Source organism: Octodon degus, unplaced genomic scaffold (genome assembly GCF_000260255.1).
Source record: "Octodon degus isolate 3935 unplaced genomic scaffold, OctDeg1.0 scaffold00001, whole genome shotgun sequence".
NCBI lineage: Eukaryota > Metazoa > Chordata > Mammalia > Rodentia > Octodontidae > Octodon > Octodon degus.
The window spans coordinates 16,719,076-16,726,811 of NW_004524577.1; the positions used below are offsets into that span (position 1 = coordinate 16,719,076).

Genomic DNA, 7,736 nt, shown 5'->3' on the forward strand with positions numbered 1-7,736 from the left:
ACAGAAAAGAAGTGACCATGAACCTTAAGATCCAAATTTAGAGTGTTGTACCCATTAGTTCTAATCACCAATTTGACTGGAGTGAGAAGCACATAGCGAGTGATTAGATGATAGCAATGCTGAATTCACCAGTGTGTTCATCCACCAAAGATCACAAGTGAGTATGTTACCAGGAAGTAGGGCCCAGGGTGACAAGCTGGGTAAGGAGGAGCAAGTCCTCGGTGGCTCTATCTCTCCCAGAGCATCCTCTCCTTTTCTCAGTCTCCTCAAGCGAGCAGCTTATTCTGCCACCTGCTTCATCATGGTGCTCCTGCTTAGGAAGCTGCCAGCCACGGACTGAACCTCTGAATACATTTTTCTTTGAGTTGTGTGTGTGTGTGTGTGTGTGTGTGTGTGTGTGTGTGTGAGGTGTTTCGTCCCAGCAATAGGGCAAAAACTGACCAAGTGTGCTAAAATTAAAAAAAAAGAAGAAATTAATAGTGAAAAGGAAGATCTCCACTCAGGGTTAGTATAAAACTTTGTCTATTTCTATTTTTTTAATGCATTATAGTACAGAGACTACAGGGTCTCACCACACAGATTGGACTCGTAGTGATCCTTCCTGTTTTCAGCCTCCCAAGCGCTGGGATTATAGGTGCGCAACACCATGCCCAGTTTCAGTCGCCCTCGGAAGGCTCTCCGGGGGCGGGCCAGGCACTGTACGCCAGAGATCGAACCTCAGTCCCTGTGCCTGCCTAAGGAGGCACGTTAGTCTGCTGAGCTATCTGGCTGGCCCTGTTTCTATTCTTGAGGGAAAGAAAGAACAAATATAAAACTGTAAAGTCCAGTCATTTTCATATGCAGCTCTTATTTCATTGCATTTCAGGTTTTACCTTTTTTGAAGATATAAGTAAGGGGCTGGGGAAATTGCTCAGTAGAATAAACACTTGCCTGGCAAGTTCCAGGACCTGAGTTTGATCCCCGGTTCCACACACACACAAAAAAGATATAAGTAAAACTACCTTTTAAAGATACCCTGATGTTTAATATAGTAACTGCTTCAATGTAAATAACAGACAATGAAAAATAAGCCAGTTACGTGATTAATGTAACCAAATGTTAACCAAAAGCATTATTGTAGGTTCATATTTAATAATAATGATTTAAAGAACTAAAATGTATAGAATTCTTATTTTTAGTAAACAGAAGACTTCAACAAAAATAAGAGAGAAGACTTTACTCTTCATGAAAATAGTTTAGTGTGTAGTCGCATAATTTTAGTATAAGGAAGTATTTTTCTAGTACTTTCCCCAAATAAACAATAAAGTTTTGTTTATATCTTCAGGTTTATTTCTGCAGGTCTATACTATACTCCCAGAAGTATAAAATATTTTTAAATTTTATTTTTTAATAAATATTGTTGAAAATATAAGAAAAGCAAGAAAATAAAGAGTCTGTAGTTTTTAAAAACAACTTAATACAGTTATGATATTCGTTTAATATTTTGACACTTTGTAACCAGACTTTACTTCAAGGGTTTCTGAAGTGAAAAACTACCATTTAATATAAAAATGGAAGATTATTTTAGGGAGTTTATTATCTCATGTTTTTATTTGTTTCCACTTAATCATGAACAATAGATTATCTAACAACACACTTTTCAACTTGACTGTGAAGGAGATGAAAATATTTCATTTAAATAATATTGTAGGCTTTCCAGGGAAGCAGTGTGAGGGGAAGAAGTTGTTGGGTGAGGGCAGGAGGGAGAGGAGGGAAGAGAGAGGGAAAGAGGCTTCAGCGGCCGGCGGTGAGCGTGAAGGTGGTGTGACGACAGCTGGCCTGTGTGGTGGACTGTGGAACGGGATATGCTGGAAATACAGAACCACAGTTTGTCATCCCTTCCTGTATTGCAATTAATGAGTCAGCAAAAGTAGGTGACCAAGCTCAGAGGAGAGTGATGGAAGGAGTTGATGATCTAGACTTCTTCATTGAAGATGAAGCAATAGAAAAACCTAGATATGCAACAAAGTGGCCAATTTGCCATGGTATAGTTGAAGATTGGGGTTTAATGGAAAGGCTTATGGAGCTAGTGACCTTAAATATTCAAGAGCAGAACCTGAAGACCATTATATTTTCTTTTGGCTGAACCTCCACTGAATACTCCAGAAAACAGGGAATATACTGCTGAAATAATGTTTGAGTCCTTCAGTGTTTCAGGCTTGTACATTGCTGTGCAGACTCTTCTTGTCTTAGCTTTATCCTGGACCTCAAAACAAGTAGGAGAACGGACACTGACTGGTACAGGAAAAGACAGCAGAGATGGTGTTACACATGTTATTCCTGTGGAGGAAGGGCATGTGATTGGCAGCTGTCTTAAGCATATTCCAATTGCGGGACGAGATATAGCATATTTTATTCAGCAGCTGTTGAGAGACCACGAAGTAAGAATCCCTCCAGAACAATGTCTGGAAACTGCTAAGGCAGTAGAGAAGTGCTATAGTTATGTATGCCCAGATTTAGAGAAAAACTTTAACAAGTATGACAGAGATGGATCGAAGTGGATTAAACAGTATACTGGAATCAATGTCGTCTCAAAGAAAGAATTTTCCATTGATGTTGGTTATGAGAGATTCTCGGGAGATGAAATCTTTTTTCATCCAGAGTTTGCTAATCCAGACTTTCCACAACCTATTTCAGAAACTGTAGATGAAGTAATTCAGAATCCTCCTATTGATGTCAGATGTCCTCTCTACAAGAATATTGTCCTCTCTGGAGGTTCAACCATGTTCAGCGACTTTGGACACCACTTGCAAAGAGATCTGAAAAGAACTGTAGATGCCAGGCTGAAATTAAGTGAAGAATTGAGTGGCAGTCGATTGAAGCCAAAACCAATTGATGTACAAGTTATCACACACACACACCATATGCAGTGATGTGCAGCTTGGTTTGGAGGCTTCCACGCCTGAGTTCTACCAAGTATGCCACAGCAAAAAGGATTATGAGAAAGTGGACCTAGCATTTGTCATCCCGATCCAGTATTTGGAGTCATGTCATAAAATCAGGCTGTTGGGGTTGGAGAGGCAGAGAAGAGATAATCTTTCTGATATCCTGTTTTTTGGATGGCTGGCATTTTGAGGTCTTAAACCTGACAAGAAATAGTAAGAGCAAACGTGATCATACAGGAGTATTTTAATAAGTATATGTAAAAGAGAGCCAAAATGATTTTTCTTTAGATTGAATATTTGAATCTTATGTGTAACAAAAAGAAGTGGGTTTTAGTTCTTTCTGTGCCCTGATGCTTTGTATATCATTGAATTATCCAAGATTTGGGATTTATCAGTATGTAGACAGCTCTATAATGCTTGAATTATACACTTCGAAGTGTGAAGTGCAAGAGTTTGTTTATATTTCATACTGTTTATACTTTGAGGATAAAAGTTCAAGGAAAAGCATTTGAGGAAATGAAACTGACCAAGTAAATGATAAATTTAAACAACAGCCTCATGAGACTTGGCAGCCACACTTATGGGATTCCAGTTATTGGGATATGAATCGCTTCCATTTCCCTCCTCTCCTTATCTCCCACCACTGGTTTTCTTTGCAAGTGCTTTTGGAACTAAGAAACTAGTGTCTTGGATCAAGTGATGGTTGCTAGTGCTTGTATATGTTTCTTGCTTTAAATGGAAAGTAAAGACAAGACTGTTGGACCAGTAAAAAAAAAATAATAATAACATTGTAGGGGCCAGTGAGATAGCTCAGCACCCTGAACACCTGCTTTTAGGAAAGCACAGGGACCCCGGTTCAATCCCTGGCACCACATGCTGCACCAGCTCTGATCACAGGGCGGTCTGAGCCAGCCAGAGCTGGGGTGTAGTGAAATCCCAGCACTGAGGAGGCTGAAAGCAGGAGGATCACTGAGTCTGAGTTGTGTAGTGAGACCCTGTACCAAATACACTAATCATAATATTGATGATGATGATGATGATGATGATGATGATGGTGATGACATAATTTGCTTTCTACTTTTCACTTATTTCTAAGTCAGGTAGAATCAGAGCATATTGAGGTTTCCTGAACTAAAAGCAAGTGCATTCTTTACCAATTTTGTACTCCTAATTTGTTACAAGAAATTTTTTCTGGCCAGTCATTTTTGGACTCTGCCACTTCCTGATTCTCTTGTCATAATTCATATCTCTAACATTGCTCCTCTTTTCTTCCCTTTTATTCTCACCGTTGGCCTGAGAAGAGGCTCATAATGTGGTCCTTTATGCCTCACCTCTCCACATGGGTACAACTAGAGGCACCTGTATCTATGCCTCGCTCTCTAACATGCAACTTATTTAAAAACTAAATTGGGCTGGTGAGATAGCTCAGTGGACTAATTGCCTGCTTAGGCAAGTGCAGGGACAAGTGTTCAATCCCTGGTACCACATGCCGTACTTGGCCCCGCACTGGGGTGCACTGAGCTGGCCACCAAGACCGGACGTGAGACCCTATACCAAATACATAAAAATAAACAAATAAATAGATCTCTTTGTTTATGATGCTATAAAGGAAGGCTTTATCCAAAATAGGCAAGAGGCAGCATAAATTAGCAGTAATGTTTCAGGGGAACACTCTCTTCTTTTGTAGTGTACTCTACCGCTATCTTTAAAAGTTAAAGTAAAATGATTTCTGATTGTCAGATGGAAAGAGATGAGGCCTGGCCTGTCTCTTTCCCCTTGGATAGGCAGAGGCTATATAGATGGATTTGTGTTCATACCCCTGCCTTTCACCCCACCTACATCCAAGGGGTGCATTGCCTTGGCACCATGCACCACCCTGGGGTACACAGCAACTACAGTGTTTCTTTTCTTCTCGGAGCTACTACGGGCTGTTCTCTTGCTTCTCTGAAGAGCAACTAGAAAACCCTCTCTCCCAGAGCAAAGATTCAGAAAGGGCCAATGTCCACTACCCTCATCTCCTGAATCCTCAAACCCAAATTTGAGGAATGTCAAAATTGCTACCCTTCATGAGAAATTCCTCCCAAGCAGTCACATGGTTGTCTGTCCAGCAGTAACCTCTGTAATTCTGTAGAATTGTTGCCACGGCAACATGCTTTGGTGTTGGCATGCTTAAAATTAGGATTATCCCTGGCTTCCTCCATCCATTTACAAGCAGCAAACTCCATCCCACTCCTCAATCTGCCTAGGATGGCTTCCTCCTGTGTACCACCCTCCAGTGCTACAAAGCAAGTCTCCAAAGCCTTTCCCAAGTGACCTGAGTGACACTTACCTGAGTGTCTACTCAGCTTCTTATCTCAATTAGAGTTGGTCCAGAAGGCTGCACTAAGAAAAGCTGGTAACACTGAGGATTAGTGTTAGCCCTAATTAGCCCTGAAGATCTTCAGAGAACATGGAAGTAGCAAAGAATGAAGAGAAGCAGAATTGAGTGCTGGATTCCTGGGACCTTTGGAGACCTATGGTGACCTATGAGGAGATCCTGAGAAACAGTAGAAGCTGTTGGAAGAGCTCCAGGTAGCCTCCAGGGAGCTGTGAGCCTCAGTTACTAAGGAGCTATTAGGGATGTGTAGGACTCACCAGAAGCTCAAAAGAGGTGACAATAGAAGTTTTCTTTTACTTTTTTAAAAATTCATTTAGTACAGAGTCTACAGGGTCTTATTACATAGATTGGACTCAGAGTGATTTTCCTGTTTTCAGCCTCCCAAACACTGGGATTACAGGTGCACACCACCACACCCAGTCTCATTTGCTGTCTCAGCATGCCCTGGGGATGGAGCTGAAATAGCAGGCCCGGGGATTGAACCCTGGTCTCTGTGTCTGCCTAAGCAGGCACTTTAATCTACTGAGCTCTCTGGCTGGTCCAAAGTTTTCATACTAAGAGAAAAGAGGAGCTGGCACTAGATGCTCAGGGCTGAGACACTTGCGCTCAGCACCCAAAGATAACAGGAGCTGCACTTTACAAATGTGTGGTTTCTGGGCTGGCCAAGTAGTTCAGTGGATTAAAGCACCTGAAAGAAGGCACAGGGGACAGGGGTTCAATCCCTGGGCCTGCCGTGCTGGCCCCACCCCTGGGGCGTGCTGAGATGGCAATTGAGACTGGGCATGGTGGTATGTGCCAGTAATCCCAGCTCTTGGAAGGCTGTAAACAGGCAGATCACTACAATTCCTATCTAGTAGTGAGACCTTGAAAACCCTGTGGACCCTTCCCTAAAATACCAAAGTATATACATACATACATACATACATACATACATAAATTTAGAAAAATGTGTGGCTTCTAACCAAATTGAAAGAAGGATGTCTCAGCCATTTGGTGACAGTAAGGACACGGAAAGCCTTAAAAGGAAATTACTCATAGAAATAAGAACACAACTCACAGGTCATAGAAATATATTAATGAGTTTGTTTATTCCCAGCAGAAAACCAGAAGCAAGAGAAATTCATTGTAGATGTCAATAACCTGGCTAACACGCCAGATAGTGCGACATGTTCACGCAGAGTCTGTGGTAAGGGGGAGCACTGTCCCTCTGGCCAAGGGGTGAGCACACCATTCCCAGCTCTCAGCATTCTGAAAGTGTGCAGGGCACATGCAGCGTGCCAGGCATAGGCTGGAACTATATCAGGGAGTTGAGAGAAATTACTTCGAAGAATGCTGGACCTTCAGTGCAGCCATTGCTTTCTCACCAAGTAGGCAAGCTAGGAGCGGAAGAGGCAGGATCATTGCCAACAACCAACTTATATTTTCACTGAATTCTCTGCAGTAGTCCTGTAAAACCTAGAGGCAGGAAACAGGACAGAGTGATCTCCTGATGCCCAAAAGCCAGATAGGCCTGGAAAATAGTGAAAACTCTCCTGTGAACCAAAGTACTACCAACCAGGCTGCCAGACAGAGAGCTATCCTGGTGTTTCAAAGGCTAGGAGCTGGTTGTAAAACACAAACAATTTTTGTGATTTTTTCCATCCTTCTGTGATTCGTAAGAAGTCCTGGTGAAAATAAACATTTTCTCTAATTATTCAAAGCCTGTGATGGATCAGTGTAAGTCACAAAATAGTTTAGAATCAGTTTGCTTAAAGGTTCTGTTGACTTAACTTTCCTGTTTCCTTGCAAAATGGGAAAAGGACAAAAGACAAATGAAGTTTTCTGAGTAAGAAAAACGTAATTTCTGGGCTGGCTAGATAGCTCAGCAGACTAAAGCAGACTGGTGTTGGATCCCGGTATCATACAGGATGCCATCCCTATCTCCAGGGGGCTCTGAGACAGCGACTGAGACTCTAATCACAGTGCTTCGGAGACTGAAAACAAGAGGATCACTACAAGGCCAGTCTGTATAATGAGACCCCATAGGCCCTGTACAAAAACAAAACAAAATAAACATTATTTCCTACAATATTTGCTGAGTTTTTTTTTTTACATACAATGTCCAATATATGATAAAATTATGAGTCAGGAGAAGATATAATGAATGTGATCCAGGGTTACAGGACAGAACAATCAATTGAAGCAGCCCCGTTTTGGACTCTAAAACTGGAATTATCAGATAGGAACTCAGAAATAATTATGAAACTCTACTTTTTATAGTTCATTTTTATACTTTTCTGCTGGATGGTTAAGACCAAGATAAAGCAGACCTATATAACAAGAAATGTAACTTCTATATCTGACAAAGTCAGTCAAATCCCCTCAGGATTTACCTCGAAACCCTGTACCGCAGTTTGTAGATCCTTTGTCGGTGTCAGCCATGTGGATGAGTCATG

At 41.5% G+C, this 7,736-nt stretch overlaps 1 pseudogene; it reads left to right on the plus strand.

Annotated features, from left to right (window-relative positions):
* Positions 1–1,921: 1,921 nt before the first annotated feature.
* LOC101586156 lies at positions 1,922–3,035 on the plus strand (annotated as a pseudogene).
* The last annotated feature ends 4,701 nt before the right edge of the window (positions 3,036–7,736 follow it).